The following is an 18,441-nucleotide window of genomic DNA, read 5'->3' as shown; positions in this document are numbered from 1 at the left end:
ACAGAAGCATTCTGTGAAACTTCTTTCTGATCTGAGCATTCAGCTAACAGAGTTAAACCATACTTTTGATTGAGCAGTTTTGAAACACTCTGACTGTAGAAAATGCAACTGGACATTCGTAGCGCTAAGTGGGTAATAGTGGAAAAAGAATATGTTCAAATATAAACTACACAGAAGCATTGTATGAAACTTCTTTCTGTTCTGTGCATTCAACTAACAGAGTTGAACCTTACTTTTGATTGAGCCTTTCTGAAACACTCTTTCTGTAGAAACTGCAATTGGACATTCTGAGCGCTAAGAGGCCTATATTGGGAAAAATAATATCTTCAAATAAAAACTACACAGAAGCATTGTGTGAAACTTATTTCTGATATGTTCGTTAAGCTAACAGAGTTAAACCATACTTTGGATTGCGCAGTTCTGAACACTCTTTCTGTAGAAAATGCAAGTTTACATTCGGATCGCTAAGAGGGTAATAGTGGAAAAAGGAATATATTCAAATATAAACTACACAGTAGCATTCTGTGAAAATTCTTTCTGTTCTGTGCATTCAACTAACAGAGTTGAACTTTACTTTTGATTGAGCCGTTCTGAAACACTCTTTCTGTAGAAACTGCAATTGGACATGCTAAGCGCTAAGAGGCCTACATTGGGAAAAAGAATATCTTCAAATAAAAACTACACTGATGCATTCTGTGAAACTTATTTCTGATCTGTGAATTCAGTTAACAGAGATAAAACATATTTTTGATTGAGCAGTTATGAAACACTCTTTTTGTAGAAAATGCAAGTGGAGATTCGGAGCGCTAAGAGGGTAATAGTGGAAAAAGGAATGTCTTCAAATATAAACTCCACAGAATCTTTCGGTGAAACTTCTTTCTGATCTGTGCATTCAGCTAACAGAGTTAAACCATACTTTTGATTGAGCAGATCTGAACACTCTTTCTGTAGAAAATGCAACTGGACATTTGGAGCGCGAAGAGAGTGGTAGTGGAAAAAGTAATATATTCAAATATAAACTACACAGAAGCATTCTGTGAAACTTCTTTCTGATCTGAGCATTCAGCTAACAGAGTTAAACCATACTTTTGATTGAGCAGTTTTGAAACACTCTGTCTGTAGAAAATGCAACTGGACATTCGTAGCGCTAAGTGGGTAATAGTGGAAAAAAGAATATGTTCAAATATAAACTACACAGAAGCATTGTATGAAACTTCTTTCTGTTCTGTGCATTCAACTAACAGAGTTGAACCTTACTTTTGATTGAGCCGTTCTGAAGCACTCTTTCTGTAGAAAATGCAATTAGACATTCTGAGCGCTAAGAGGCCTATATTGGGAAATAGAATGTCTACAAATAAAAACTACACAGAAGAATTGTGTGAAACTTCTTTCTGTTCTGTTTGTTCAACTAAAAGAGTTGAACCTTAGTTTTGATTGAGCCGTTCTGAAACACTCTTTCTGTAGAAAATGCAAGTGGAGATTCGGAGCGCTAAGAGGGTAATAGTGGAAAAAGGAATGTCTCCAAATATAAACTACACAGAATCATTCTGTGAAACTTCTTTCTGATCTGTGAATTCAGCTAACAGAGTTAAAACATACTTTTGATTGAGCAGATCTGAACACTCTTTCTGTAGAAAATGCAACTGGATATTTGGAGCGCTAAGAGAGTAGTAGTGGAAAAAGGAATATATTCAAATATAAACTACACAGAAGCATTCTGTGAAACTTCTTTCTGATCTGAGCATTCAGCTAACAGAGTTAAACCATACTTTTGATTGAGCAGTTTTGAAACACTCTGACTGTAGAAAATGCAACTGGACATTCGTAGCGCTAAGTGGGTAATAGTGGAAAAAGAATATGTTCAAATATAAACTACACAGAAGCATTGTATGAAACTTCTTTCTGTTCTGTGCATTCAACTAACAGAGTTGAACCTTACTTTTGATTGAGCCTTTCTGAAACACTCTTTCTGTAGAAACTGCAATTGGACATTCTGAGCGCTAAGAGGCCTATATTGGGAAAAATAATATCTTCAAATAAAAACTACACAGAAGCATTGTGTGAAACTTATTTCTGATATGTTCATTAAGCTAACAGAGTTAAACCATACTTTGGATTGCGCAGTTCTGAACACTCTTTCTGTAGAAAATGCAAGTTTACATTCGGATCGCTAAGAGGGTAATAGTGGAAAAAGGAATATATTCAAATATAAACTACACAGTAGCATTCTGTGAAAATTCTTTCTGTTCTGTGCATTCAACTAACAGAGTTGAACTTTACTTTTGATTGAGCCGTTCTGAAACACTCTTTCTGTAGAAACTGCAATTGGACATGCTAAGCGCTAAGAGGCCTACATTGGGAAAAAGAATATCTTCAAATAAAAACTACACTGATGCATTCTGTGAAACTTATTTCTGATCTGTGAATTCAGTTAACAGAGATAAAACATATTTTTGATTGAGCAGTTATGAAACACTCTTTTTGTAGAAAATGCAAGTGGAGATTCGGAGCGCTAAGAGGGTAATAGTGGAAAAAGGAATGTCTTCAAATATAAACTCCACAGAATCTTTCGGTGAAACTTCTTTCTGATCTGTGCATTCAGCTAACAGAGTTAAACCATACTTTTGATTGAGCAGATCTGAACACTCTTTCTGTAGAAAATGCAACTGGACATTTGGAGCGCGAAGAGCGTGGTAGTGGAAAAAGTAATATATTCAAATATAAACTACACAGAAGCATTCTGTGAAACTTCTTTCTGATCTGAGCATTCAGCTAACAGAGTTAAACCATACTTTTGATTGAGCAGTTTTGAAACACTCTGTCTGTAGAAAATGCAACTGGACATTCGTAGCGCTAAGTGGGTAATAGTGGAAAAAAGAATATGTTCAAATATAAACTACACAGAAGCATTGTATGAAACTTCTTTCTGTTCTGTGCATTCAACTAACAGAGTTGAACCTTACTTTTGATTGAGCCGTTCTGAAACACTCTTTCTGTAGAAAATGCAATTAGACATTCTGAGCGCTAAGAGGCCTATATTGGGAAATAGAATGTCTACAAATAAAAACTACACAGAAGAATTGTGTGAAACTTCTTTCTGTTCTGTTTGTTCAACTAAAAGAGTTGAACCTTAGTTTTGATTGAGCCGTTCTGAAACACTCTTTCTGTAGAAAATGCAAGTGGAGATTCGGAGCGCTAAGAGGGTAATAGTGGAAAAAGGAATGTCTCCAAATATAAACTACACAGAATCATTCTGTGAAACTTCTTTCTGATCTGTGAATTCAGCTAACAGAGTTAAAACATACTTTTGATTGAGCAGATCTGAACACTCTTTCTGTAGAAAATGCAACTGGATATTTGGAGCGCTAAGAGAGTAGTAGTGGAAAAAGGAATATATTCAAATATAAACTACACAGAAGCATTCTGTGAAACTTCTTTCTGATCTGAGCATTCAGCTAACAGAGTTAAACCATACTTTTGATTGAGCAGTTTTGAAACACTCTGACTGTAGAAAATGCAACTGGACATTCGTAGCGCTAAGTGGGTAATAGTGGAAAAAGAATATGTTCAAATATAAACTACACAGAAGCATTGTATGAAACTTCTTTCTGTTCTGTGCATTCAACTAACAGAGTTGAACCTTACTTTTGATTGAGCCTTTCTGAAACACTCTTTCTGTAGAAACTGCAATTGGACATTCTGAGCGCTAAGAGGCCTCTATTGGGAAAAATAATATCTTCAAATAAAAACTACACAGAAGCATTGTGTGAAACTTATTTCTGATATGTTCATTAAGCTAACAGAGTTAAACCATACTTTGGATTGCGCAGTTCTGAACACTCTTTCTGTAGAAAATGCAAGTTTACATTCGGATCGCTAAGAGGGTAATAGTGGAAAAAGGAATATATTCAAATATAAACTACACAGTAGCATTCTGTGAAAATTCTTTCTGTTCTGTGCATTCAACTAACAGAGTTGAACGTTACTTTTGATTGAGCCGTTCTGAAACACTCTTTCTGTAGAAACTGCAATTTGACATGCTAAGCGCTAAGAGGCCTACATTGGGAAAAAGAATATCTTCAAATGAAAACTACACTGATGCATTCTGTGAAACTTATTTCTGATCTGTGAATTCAGTTAACAGAGATAAAACATATTTTTGATTGAGCAGTTATGAAACACTCTTTTTGTAGAAAATGCAAGTGGAGATTCGGAGCGCTAAGAGGGTAATAGTGGAAAAAGGAATGTCTTCAAATATAAACTCCACAGAATCTTTCGGTGAAACTTCTTTCTGATCTGTGCATTCAGCTAACAGAGTTAAACCATACTTTTGATTGAGCAGATCTGAACACTCTTTCTGTAGAAAATGCAACTGGACATTTGGAGCGCGAAGAGCGTGGTAGTGGAAAAAGTAATATATTCAAATATAAACTACACAGAAGCATTCTGTGAAACTTCTTTCTGATCTGAGCATTCAGCTAACAGAGTTAAACCATACTTTTGATTGAGCAGTTTTGAAACACTCTGTCTGTAGAAAATGCAACTGGACATTCGTAGCGCTAAGTGGGTAATAGTGGAAAAAAGAATATGTTCAAATATAAACTACACAGAAGCATTGTATGAAACTTCTTTCTGTTCTGTGCATTCAACTAACAGAGTTGAACCTTACTTTTGATTGAGCCGTTCTGAAACACTCTTTCTGTAGAAAATGCAATTAGACATTCTGAGCGCTAAGAGGCCTATATTGGGAAATAGAATGTCTACAAATAAAAACTACACAGAAGAATTGTGTGAAACTTCTTTCTGTTCTGTTTGTTCAACTAAAAGAGTTGAACCTTAGTTTTGATTGAGCCGTTCTGAAACACTCTTTCTGTAGAAAATGCAAGTGGAGATTCGGAGCGCTAAGAGGGTAATAGTGGAAAAAGGAATGTCTCCAAATATAAACTACACAGAATCATTCTGTGAAACTTCTTTCTGATCTGTGAATTCAGCTAACAGAGTTAAAACATACTTTTGATTGAGCAGATCTGAACACTCTTTCTGTAGAAAATGCAACTGGATATTTGGAGCGCTAAGAGAGTAGTAGTGGAAAAAGGAATATATTCAAATATAAACTACACAGAAGCATTCTGTGAAACTTCTTTCTGATCTGAGCATTCAGCTAACAGAGTTAAACCATACTTTTGATTGAGCAGTTTTGAAACACTCTGACTGTAGAAAATGCAACTGGACATTCGTAGCGCTAAGTGGGTAATAGTGGAAAAAGAATATGTTCAAATATAAACTACACAGAAGCATTGTATGAAACTTCTTTCTGTTCTGTGCATTCAACTAACAGAGTTGAACCTTACTTTTGATTGAGCCTTTCTGAAACACTCTTTCTGTAGAAACTGCAATTGGACATTCTGAGCGCTAAGAGGCCTCTATTGGGAAAAATAATATCTTCAAATAAAAACTACACAGAAGCATTGTGTGAAACTTATTTCTGATATGTTCATTAAGCTAACAGAGTTAAACCATACTTTGGATTGCGCAGTTCTGAACACTCTTTCTGTAGAAAATGCAAGTTTACATTCGGATCGCTAAGAGGGTAATAGTGGAAAAAGGAATATATTCAAATATAAACTACACAGTAGCATTCTGTGAAAATTCTTTCTGTTCTGTGCATTCAACTAACAGAGTTGAACGTTACTTTTGATTGAGCCGTTCTGAAACACTCTTTCTGTAGAAACTGCAATTGGACATGCTAAGCGCTAAGAGGCCTACATTGGGAAAAAGAATATCTTCAAATAAAAACTACACTGATGCATTCTGTGAAACTTATTTCTGATCTGTGAATTCAGTTAACAGAGATAAAACATATTTTTGATTGAGCAGTTATGAAACACTCTTTTTGTAGAAAATGCAAGTGGAGATTCGGAGCGCTAAGAGGGTAATAGTGGAAAAAGGAATGTCTTCAAATATAAACTCCACAGAATCTTTCGGTGAAACTTCTTTCTGATCTGTGCATTCAGCTAACAGAGTTAAACCATACTTTTGATTGAGCAGATCTGAACACTCTTTCTGTAGAAAATGCAACTGGACATTTGGAGCGCGAAGAGCGTGGTAGTGGAAAAAGTAATATATTCAAATATAAACTACACAGAAGCATTCTGTGAAACTTCTTTCTGATCTGAGCATTCAGCTAACAGAGTTAAACCATACTTTTGATTGAGCAGTTTTGAAACACTCTGTCTGTAGAAAATGCAACTGGACATTCGTAGCGCTAAGTGGGTAATAGTGGAAAAAAGAATATGTTCAAATATAAACTACACAGAAGCATTGTATGAAACTTCTTTCTGTTCTGTGCATTCAACTAACAGAGTTGAACCTTACTTTTGATTGAGCCGTTCTGAAACACTCTTTCTGTAGAAAATGCAATTAGACATTCTGAGCGCTAAGAGGCCTATATTGGGAAATAGAATGTCTACAAATAAAAACTACACAGAAGAATTGTGTGAAACTTCTTTCTGTTCTGTTTGTTCAACTAAAAGAGTTGAACCTTAGTTTTGATTGAGCCGTTCTGAAACACTCTTTCTGTAGAAAATGCAAGTGGAGATTCGGAGCGCTAAGAGGGTAATAGTGGAAAAAGGAATGTCTCCAAATATAAACTACACAGAATCATTCTGTGAAACTTCTTTCTGATCTGTGAATTCAGCTAACAGAGTTAAAACATACTTTTGATTGAGCAGATCTGAACACTCTTTCTGTAGAAAATGCAACTGGATATTTGGAGCGCTAAGAGAGTAGTAGTGGAAAAAGGAATATATTCAAATATAAACTACACAGAAGCATTCTGTGAAACTTCTTTCTGATCTGAGCATTCAGCTAACAGAGTTAAACCATACTTTTGATTGAGCAGTTTTGAAACACTCTGACTGTAGAAAATGCAACTGGACATTCGTAGCGCTAAGTGGGTAATAGTGGAAAAAGAATATGTTCAAATATAAACTACACAGAAGCATTGTATGAAACTTCTTTCTGTTCTGTGCATTCAACTAACAGAGTTGAACCTTACTTTTGATTGAGCCTTTCTGAAACACTCTTTCTGTAGAAACTGCAATTGGACATTCTGAGCGCTAAGAGGCCTATATTGGGAAAAATAATATCTTCAAATAAAAACTACACAGAAGCATTGTGTGAAACTTATTTCTGATATGTTCATTAAGCTAACAGAGTTAAACCATACTTTGGATTGCGCAGTTCTGAACACTCTTTCTGTAGAAAATGCAAGTTTACATTCGGATCGCTAAGAGGGTAATAGTGGAAAAAGGAATATATTCAAATATAAACTACACAGTAGCATTCTGTGAAAATTCTTTCTGTTCTGTGCATTCAACTAACAGAGTTGAACGTTACTTTTGATTGAGCCGTTCTGAAACACTCTTTCTGTAGAAACTGCAATTGGACATGCTAAGCGCTAAGAGGCCTACATTGGGAAAAAGAATATCTTCAAATAAAAACTACACTGATGCATTCTGTGAAACTTATTTCTGATCTGTGAATTCAGTTAACAGAGATAAAACATATTTTTGATTGAGCAGTTATGAAACACTCTTTTTGTAGAAAATGCAAGTGGAGATTCGGAGCGCTAAGAGGGTAATAGTGGAAAAAGGAATGTCTTCAAATATAAACTCCACAGAATCTTTCGGTGAAACTTCTTTCTGATCTGTGCATTCAGCTAACAGAGTTAAACCATACTTTTGATTGAGCAGATCTGAACACTCTTTCTGTAGAAAATGCAACTGGACATTTGGAGCGCGAAGAGCGTGGTAGTGGAAAAAGTAATATATTCAAATATAAACTACACAGAAGCATTCTGTGAAACTTCTTTCTGATCTGAGCATTCAGCTAACAGAGTTAAACCATACTTTTGATTGAGCAGTTTTGAAACACTCTGTCTGTAGAAAATGCAACTGGACATTCGTAGCGCTAAGTGGGTAATAGTGGAAAAAAGAATATGTTCAAATATAAACTACACAGAAGCATTGTATGAAACTTCTTTCTGTTCTGTGCATTCAACTAACAGAGTTGAACCTTACTTTTGATTGAGCCGTTCTGAAACACTCTTTCTGTAGAAAATGCAATTAGACATTCTGAGCGCTAAGAGGCCTATATTGGGAAATAGAATGTCTACAAATAAAAACTACACAGAAGAATTGTGTGAAACTTCTTTCTGTTCTGTTTGTTCAACTAAAAGAGTTGAACCTTAGTTTTGATTGAGCCGTTCTGAAACACTCTTTCTGTAGAAAATGCAAGTGGAGATTCGGAGCGCTAAGAGGGTAATAGTGGAAAAAGGAATGTCTCCAAATATAAACTACACAGAATCATTCTGTGAAACTTCTTTCTGATCTGTGAATTCAGCTAACAGAGTTAAAACATACTTTTGATTGAGCAGATCTGAACACTCTTTCTGTAGAAAATGCAACTGGATATTTGGAGCGCTAAGAGAGTAGTAGTGGAAAAAGGAATATATTCAAATATAAACTACACAGAAGCATTCTGTGAAACTTCTTTCTGATCTGAGCATTCAGCTAACAGAGTTAAACCATACTTTTGATTGAGCAGTTTTGAAACACTCTGACTGTAGAAAATGCAACTGGACATTCGTAGCGCTAAGTGGGTAATAGTGGAAAAAGAATATGTTCAAATATAAACTACACAGAAGCATTGTATGAAACTTCTTTCTGTTCTGTGCATTCAACTAACAGAGTTGAACCTTACTTTTGATTGAGCCTTTCTGAAACACTCTTTCTGTAGAAACTGCAATTGGACATTCTGAGCGCTAAGAGGCCTATATTGGGAAAAATAATATCTTCAAATAAAAACTACACAGAAGCATTGTGTGAAACTTATTTCTGATATGTTCATTAAGCTAACAGAGTTAAACCATACTTTGGATTGCGCAGTTCTGAACACTCTTTCTGTAGAAAATGCAAGTTTACATTCGGATCGCTAAGAGGGTAATAGTGGAAAAAGGAATATATTCAAATATAAACTACACAGTAGCATTCTGTGAAAATTCTTTCTGTTCTGTGCATTCAACTAACAGAGTTGAACGTTACTTTTGATTGAGCCGTTCTGAAACACTCTTTCTGTAGAAACTGCAATTGGACATGCTAAGCGCTAAGAGGCCTACATTGGGAAAAAGAATATCTTCAAATAAAAACTACACTGATGCATTCTGTGAAACTTATTTCTGATCTGTGAATTCAGTTAACAGAGATAAAACATATTTTTGATTGAGCAGTTATGAAACACTCTTTTTGTAGAAAATGCAAGTGGAGATTCGGAGCGCTAAGAGGGTAATAGTGGAAAAAGGAATGTCTTCAAATATAAACTCCACAGAATCTTTCGGTGAAACTTCTTTCTGATCTGTGCATTCAGCTAACAGAGTTAAACCATACTTTTGATTGAGCAGATCTGAACACTCTTTCTGTAGAAAATGCAACTGGACATTTGGAGCGCGAAGAGCGTGGTAGTGGAAAAAGTAATATATTCAAATATAAACTACACAGAAGCATTCTGTGAAACTTCTTTCTGATCTGAGCATTCAGCTAACAGAGTTAAACCATACTTTTGATTGAGCAGTTTTGAAACACTCTGTCTGTAGAAAATGCAACTGGACATTCGTAGCGCTAAGTGGGTAATAGTGGAAAAAAGAATATGTTCAAATATAAACTACACAGAAGCATTGTATGAAACTTCTTTCTGTTCTGTGCATTCAACTAACAGAGTTGAACCTTACTTTTGATTGAGCCGTTCTGAAGCACTCTTTCTGTAGAAAATGCAATTAGACATTCTGAGCGCTAAGAGGCCTATATTGGGAAATAGAATGTCTACAAATAAAAACTACACAGAAGAATTGTGTGAAACTTCTTTCTGTTCTGTTTGTTCAACTAAAAGAGTTGAACCTTAGTTTTGATTGAGCCGTTCTGAAACACTCTTTCTGTAGAAAATGCAAGTGGAGATTCGGAGCGCTAAGAGGGTAATAGTGGAAAAAGGAATGTCTCCAAATATAAACTACACAGAATCATTCTGTGAAACTTCTTTCTGATCTGTGAATTCAGCTAACAGAGTTAAAACATACTTTTGATTGAGCAGATCTGAACACTCTTTCTGTAGAAAATGCAACTGGATATTTGGAGCGCTAAGAGAGTAGTAGTGGAAAAAGGAATATATTCAAATATAAACTACACAGAAGCATTCTGTGAAACTTCTTTCTGATCTGAGCATTCAGCTAACAGAGTTAAACCATACTTTTGATTGAGCAGTTTTGAAACACTCTGACTGTAGAAAATGCAACTGGACATTCGTAGCGCTAAGTGGGTAATAGTGGAAAAAGAATATGTTCAAATATAAACTACACAGAAGCATTGTATGAAACTTCTTTCTGTTCTGTGCATTCAACTAACAGAGTTGAACCTTACTTTTGATTGAGCCTTTCTGAAACACTCTTTCTGTAGAAACTGCAATTGGACATTCTGAGCGCTAAGAGGCCTATATTGGGAAAAATAATATCTTCAAATAAAAACTACACAGAAGCATTGTGTGAAACTTATTTCTGATATGTTCATTAAGCTAACAGAGTTAAACCATACTTTGGATTGCGCAGTTCTGAACACTCTTTCTGTAGAAAATGCAAGTTTACATTCGGATCGCTAAGAGGGTAATAGTGGAAAAAGGAATATATTCAAATATAAACTACACAGTAGCATTCTGTGAAAATTCTTTCTGTTCTGTGCATTCAACTAACAGAGTTGAACGTTACTTTTGATTGAGCCGTTCTGAAACACTCTTTCTGTAGAAACTGCAATTGGACATGCTAAGCGCTAAGAGGCCTACATTGGGAAAAAGAATATCTTCAAATAAAAACTACACTGATGCATTCTGTGAAACTTATTTCTGATCTGTGAATTCAGTTAACAGAGATAAAACATATTTTTGATTGAGCAGTTATGAAACACTCTTTTTGTAGAAAATGCAAGTGGAGATTCGGAGCGCTAAGAGGGTAATAGTGGAAAAAGGAATGTCTTCAAATATAAACTCCACAGAATCTTTCGGTGAAACTTCTTTCTGATCTGTGCATTCAGCTAACAGAGTTAAACCATACTTTTGATTGAGCAGATCTGAACACTCTTTCTGTAGAAAATGCAACTGGACATTTGGAGCGCGAAGAGCGTGGTAGTGGAAAAAGTAATATATTCAAATATAAACTACACAGAAGCATTCTGTGAAACTTCTTTCTGATCTGAGCATTCAGCTAACAGAGTTAAACCATACTTTTGATTGAGCAGTTTTGAAACACTCTGTCTGTAGAAAATGCAACTGGACATTCGTAGCGCTAAGTGGGTAATAGTGGAAAAAAGAATATGTTCAAATATAAACTACACAGAAGCATTGTATGAAACTTCTTTCTGTTCTGTGCATTCAACTAACAGAGTTGAACCTTACTTTTGATTGAGCCGTTCTGAAACACTCTTTCTGTAGAAAATGCAATTAGACATTCTGAGCGCTAAGAGGCCTATATTGGGAAATAGAATGTCTACAAATAAAAACTACACAGAAGAATTGTGTGAAACTTCTTTCTGTTCTGTTTGTTCAACTAAAAGAGTTGAACCTTAGTTTTGATTGAGCCGTTCTGAAACACTCTTTCTGTAGAAAATGCAAGTGGAGATTCGGAGCGCTAAGAGGGTAATAGTGGAAAAAGGAATGTCTCCAAATATAAACTACACAGAATCATTCTGTGAAACTTCTTTCTGATCTGTGAATTCAGCTAACAGAGTTAAAACATACTTTTGATTGAGCAGATCTGAACACTCTTTCTGTAGAAAATGCAACTGGATATTTGGAGCGCTAAGAGAGTAGTAGTGGAAAAAGGAATATATTCAAATATAAACTACACAGAAGCATTCTGTGAAACTTCTTTCTGATCTGAGCATTCAGCTAACAGAGTTAAACCATACTTTTGATTGAGCAGTTTTGAAACACTCTGACTGTAGAAAATGCAACTGGACATTCGTAGCGCTAAGTGGGTAATAGTGGAAAAAGAATATGTTCAAATATAAACTACACAGAAGCATTGTATGAAACTTCTTTCTGTTCTGTGCATTCAACTAACAGAGTTGAACCTTACTTTTGATTGAGCCTTTCTGAAACACTCTTTCTGTAGAAACTGCAATTGGACATTCTGAGCGCTAAGAGGCCTATATTGGGAAAAATAATATCTTCAAATAAAAACTACACAGAAGCATTGTGTGAAACTTATTTCTGATATGTTCATTAAGCTAACAGAGTTAAACCATACTTTGGATTGCGCAGTTCTGAACACTCTTTCTGTAGAAAATGCAAGTTTACATTCGGATCGCTAAGAGGGTAATAGTGGAAAAAGGAATATATTCAAATATAAACTACACAGTAGCATTCTGTGAAAATTCTTTCTGTTCTGTGCATTCAACTAACAGAGTTGAACGTTACTTTTGATTGAGCCGTTCTGAAACACTCTTTCTGTAGAAACTGCAATTGGACATGCTAAGCGCTAAGAGGCCTACATTGGGAAAAAGAATATCTTCAAATAAAAACTACACTGATGCATTCTGTGAAACTTATTTCTGATCTGTGAATTCAGTTAACAGAGATAAAACATATTTTTGATTGAGCAGTTATGAAACACTCTTTTTGTAGAAAATGCAAGTGGAGATTCGGAGCGCTAAGAGGGTAATAGTGGAAAAAGGAATGTCTTCAAATATAAACTCCACAGAATCTTTCGGTGAAACTTCTTTCTGATCTGTGCATTCAGCTAACAGAGTTAAACCATACTTTTGATTGAGCAGATCTGAACACTCTTTCTGTAGAAAATGCAACTGGACATTTGGAGCGCGAAGAGCGTGGTAGTGGAAAAAGTAATATATTCAAATATAAACTACACAGAAGCATTCTGTGAAACTTCTTTCTGATCTGAGCATTCAGCTAACAGAGTTAAACCATACTTTTGATTGAGCAGTTTTGAAACACTCTGACTGTAGAAAATGCAACTGGACATTCGTAGCGCTAAGTGGGTAATAGTGGAAAAAGAATATGTTCAAATATAAACTACACAGAAGCATTGTATGAAACTTCTTTCTGTTCTGTGCATTCAACTAACAGAGTTGAACCTTACTTTTGATTGAGCCTTTCTGAAACACTCTTTCTGTAGAAACTGCAATTGGACATTCTGAGCGCTAAGAGGCCTATATTGGGAAAAATAATATCTTCAAATAAAAACTACACAGAAGCATTGTGTGAAACTTATTTCTGATATGTTCATTAAGCTAACAGAGTTAAACCATACTTTGGATTGCGCAGTTCTGAACACTCTTTCTGTAGAAAATGCAAGTTTACATTCGGATCGCTAAGAGGGTAATAGTGGAAAAAGGAATATATTCAAATATAAACTACACAGTAGCATTCTGTGAAAATTCTTTCTGTTCTGTGCATTCAACTAACAGAGTTGAACGTTACTTTTGATTGAGCCGTTCTGAAACACTCTTTCTGTAGAAACTGCAATTGGACATGCTAAGCGCTAAGAGGCCTACATTGGGAAAAAGAATATCTTCAAATAAAAACTACACTGATGCATTCTGTGAAACTTATTTCTGATCTGTGAATTCAGTTAACAGAGATAAAACATATTTTTGATTGAGCAGTTATGAAACACTCTTTTTGTAGAAAATGCAAGTGGAGATTCGGAGCGCTAAGAGGGTAATAGTGGAAAAAGGAATGTCTTCAAATATAAACTCCACAGAATCTTTCGGTGAAACTTCTTTCTGATCTGTGCATTCAGCTAACAGAGTTAAACCATACTTTTGATTGAGCAGATCTGAACACTCTTTCTGTAGAAAATGCAACTGGACATTTGGAGCGCGAAGAGCGTGGTAGTGGAAAAAGTAATATATTCAAATATAAACTACACAGAAGCATTCTGTGAAACTTCTTTCTGATCTGAGCATTCAGCTAACAGAGTTAAACCATACTTTTGATTGAGCAGTTTTGAAACACTCTGTCTGTAGAAAATGCAACTGGACATTCGTAGCGCTAAGTGGGTAATAGTGGAAAAAAGAATATGTTCAAATATAAACTACACAGAAGCATTGTATGAAACTTCTTTCTGTTCTGTGCATTCAACTAACAGAGTTGAACCTTACTTTTGATTGAGCCGTTCTGAAGCACTCTTTCTGTAGAAAATGCAATTAGACATTCTGAGCGCTAAGAGGCCTATATTGGGAAATAGAATGTCTACAAATAAAAACTACACAGAAGAATTGTGTGAAACTTCTTTCTGTTCTGTTTGTTCAACTAAAAGAGTTGAACCTTAGTTTTGATTGAGCCGTTCTGAAACACTCTTTCTGTAGAAAATGCAAGTGGAGATTCGGAGCGCTAAGAGGGTAATAGTGGAAAAAGGAATGTCTCCAAATATAAACTACACAGAATCATTCTGTGAAACTTCTTTCTGATCTGTGAATTCAGCTAACAGAGTTAAAACATACTTTTGATTGAGCAGATCTGAACACTCTTTCTGTAGAAAATGCAACTGGATATTTGGAGCGCTAAGAGAGTAGTAGTGGAAAAAGGAATATATTCAAATATAAACTACACAGAAGCATTCTGTGAAACTTCTTTCTGATCTGAGCATTCAGCTAACAGAGTTAAACCATACTTTTGATTGAGCAGTTTTGAAACACTCTGACTGTAGAAAATGCAACTGGACATTCGTAGCGCTAAGTGGGTAATAGTGGAAAAAGAATATGTTCAAATATAAACTACACAGAAGCATTGTATGAAACTTCTTTCTGTTCTGTGCATTCAACTAACAGAGTTGAACCTTACTTTTGATTGAGCCTTTCTGAAACACTCTTTCTGTAGAAACTGCAATTGGACATTCTGAGCGCTAAGAGGCCTATATTGGGAAAAATAATATCTTCAAATAAAAACTACACAGAAGCATTGTGTGAAACTTATTTCTGATATGTTCATTAAGCTAACAGAGTTAAACCATACTTTGGATTGCGCAGTTCTGAACACTCTTTCTGTAGAAAATGCAAGTTTACATTCGGATCGCTAAGAGGGTAATAGTGGAAAAAGGAATATATTCAAATATAAACTACACAGTAGCATTCTGTGAAAATTCTTTCTGTTCTGTGCATTCAACTAACAGAGTTGAACGTTACTTTTGATTGAGCCGTTCTGAAACACTCTTTCTGTAGAAACTGCAATTGGACATGCTAAGCGCTAAGAGGCCTACATTGGGAAAAAGAATATCTTCAAATAAAAACTACACTGATGCATTCTGTGAAACTTATTTCTGATCTGTGAATTCAGTTAACAGAGATAAAACATATTTTTGATTGAGCAGTTATGAAACACTCTTTTTGTAGAAAATGCAAGTGGAGATTCGGAGCGCTAAGAGGGTAATAGTGGAAAAAGGAATGTCTTCAAATATAAACTCCACAGAATCTTTCGGTGAAACTTCTTTCTGATCTGTGCATTCAGCTAACAGAGTTAAACCATACTTTTGATTGAGCAGATCTGAACACTCTTTCTGTAGAAAATGCAACTGGACATTTGGAGCGCGAAGAGCGTGGTAGTGGAAAAAGTAATATATTCAAATATAAACTACACAGAAGCATTCTGTGAAACTTCTTTCTGATCTGAGCATTCAGCTAACAGAGTTAAACCATACTTTTGATTGAGCAGTTTTGAAACACTCTGTCTGTAGAAAATGCAACTGGACATTCGTAGCGCTAAGTGGGTAATAGTGGAAAAAAGAATATGTTCAAATATAAACTACACAGAAGCATTGTATGAAACTTCTTTCTGTTCTGTGCATTCAACTAACAGAGTTGAACCTTACTTTTGATTGAGCCGTTCTGAAGCACTCTTTCTGTAGAAAATGCAATTAGACATTCTGAGCGCTAAGAGGCCTATATTGGGAAATAGAATGTCTACAAATAAAAACTACACAGAAGAATTGTGTGAAACTTCTTTCTGTTCTGTTTGTTCAACTAAAAGAGTTGAACCTTAGTTTTGATTGAGCCGTTCTGAAACACTCTTTCTGTAGAAAATGCAAGTGGAGATTCGGAGCGCTAAGAGGGTAATAGTGGAAAAAGGAATGTCTCCAAATATAAACTACACAGAATCATTCTGTGAAACTTCTTTCTGATCTGTGAATTCAGCTAACAGAGTTAAAACATACTTTTGATTGAGCAGATCTGAACACTCTTTCTGTAGAAAATGCAACTGGATATTTGGAGCGCTAAGAGAGTAGTAGTGGAAAAAGGAATATATTCAAATATAAACTACACAGAAGCATTCTGTGAAACTTCTTTCTGATCTGAGCATTCAGCTAACAGAGTTAAACCATACTTTTGATTGAGCAGTTTTGAAACACTCTGACTGTAGAAAATGCAACTGGACATTCGTAGCGCTAAGTGGGTAATAGTGGAAAAAGAATATGTTCAAATATAAACTACACAGAAGCATTGTATGAAACTTCTTTCTGTTCTGTGCATTCAACTAACAGAGTTGAACCTTACTTTTGATTGAGCCTTTCTGAAACACTCTTTCTGTAGAAACTGCAATTGGACATTCTGAGCGCTAAGAGGCCTATATTGGGAAAAATAATATCTTCAAATAAAAACTACACAGAAGCATTGTGTGAAACTTATTTCTGATATGTTCATTAAGCTAACAGAGTTAAACCATACTTTGGATTGCGCAGTTCTGAACACTCTTTCTGTAGAAAATGCAAGTTTACATTCGGATCGCTAAGAGGGTAATAGTGGAAAAAGGAATATATTCAAATATAAACTACACAGTAGCATTCTGTGAAAATTCTTTCTGTTCTGTGCATTCAACTAACAGAGTTGAACGTTACTTTTGATTGAGCCGTTCTGAAACACTCTTTCTGTAGAAACTGCAATTGGACATGCTAAGCGCTAAGAGGCCTACATTGGGAAAAAGAATATCTTCAAATAAAAACTACACTGATGCATTCTGTGAAACTTATTTCTGATCTGTGAATTCAGTTAACAGAGATAAAACATATTTTTGATTGAGCAGTTATGAAACACTCTTTTTGTAGAAAATGCAAGTGGAGATTCGGAGCGCTAAGAGGGTAATAGTGGAAAAAGGAATGTCTTCAAATATAAACTCCACAGAATCTTTCGGTGAAACTTCTTTCTGATCTGTGCATTCAGCTAACAGAGTTAAACCACACTTTTGATTGAGCAGATCTGAACACTCTTTCTGTAGAAAATGCAACTGGACATTTGGAGCGCGAAGAGCGTGGTAGTGGAAAAAGTAATATATTCAAATATAAACTACACAGAAGCATTCTGTGAAACTTCTTTCTGATCTGAGCATTCAGCTAACAGAGTTAAACCATACTTTTGATTGAGCAGTTTTGAAACACTCTGTCTGTAGAAAATGCAACTGGACATTCGTAGCACTAAGTGGGTAATAGTGGAAAAAAGAATATGTTCAAATATAAACTACACAGAAGCATTGTATGAAACTTCTTTCTGTTCTGTGCATTCAACTAACAGAGTTGAACCTTACTTTTGATTGAGCCGTTCTGAAACACTCTTTCTGTAGAAAATGCAATTAGACATTCTGAGCGCTAAGAGGCCTATATTGGGAAATAGAATGTCTACAAATAAAAACTACACAGAAGAATTGTGTGAAACTTCTTTCTGTTCTGTTTGTTCAACTAAAAGAGTTGAACCTTAGTTTTGATTGAGCCGTTCTGAAACACTCTTTCTGTAGAAAATGCAAGTGGAGATTCGGAGCGCTAAGAGGGTAATAGTGGAAAAAGGAATGTCTCCAAATATAAACTACACAGAATCATTCTGTGAAACTTCTTTCTGATCTGTGAATTCAGCTAACAGAGTTAAAACATACTTTTGATTGAGCAGATCTGAACACTCTTTCTGTAGAAAATGCAACTGGATATTTGGAGCGCTAAGAGAGTAGTAGTGGAAAAAGGAATATATTCAAATATAAACTACACAGAAGCATTCTGTGAAACTTCTTTCTGATCTGAGCATTCAGCTAACAGAGTTAAACCATACTTTTGATTGAGCAGTTTTGAAACACTCTGACTGTAGAAAATGCAACTGGACATTCGTAGCGCTAAGTGGGTAATAGTGGAAAAAGAATATGTTCAAATATAAACTACACAGAAGCATTGTATGAAACTTCTTTCTGTTCTGTGCATTCAACTAACAGAGTTGAACCTTACTTTTGATTGAGCCTTTCTGAAACACTCTTTCTGTAGAAACTGCAATTGGACATTCTGAGCGCTAAGAGGCCTATATTGGGAAAAATAATATCTTCAAATAAAAACTACACAGAAGCATTGTGTGA

This window comes from Symphalangus syndactylus, chromosome 24 (genome assembly GCF_028878055.3).
Source record: "Symphalangus syndactylus isolate Jambi chromosome 24, NHGRI_mSymSyn1-v2.1_pri, whole genome shotgun sequence".
NCBI classification, from domain to species: domain Eukaryota; kingdom Metazoa; phylum Chordata; class Mammalia; order Primates; family Hylobatidae; genus Symphalangus; species Symphalangus syndactylus.
This window is presented reverse-complemented; position numbering follows the sequence as displayed.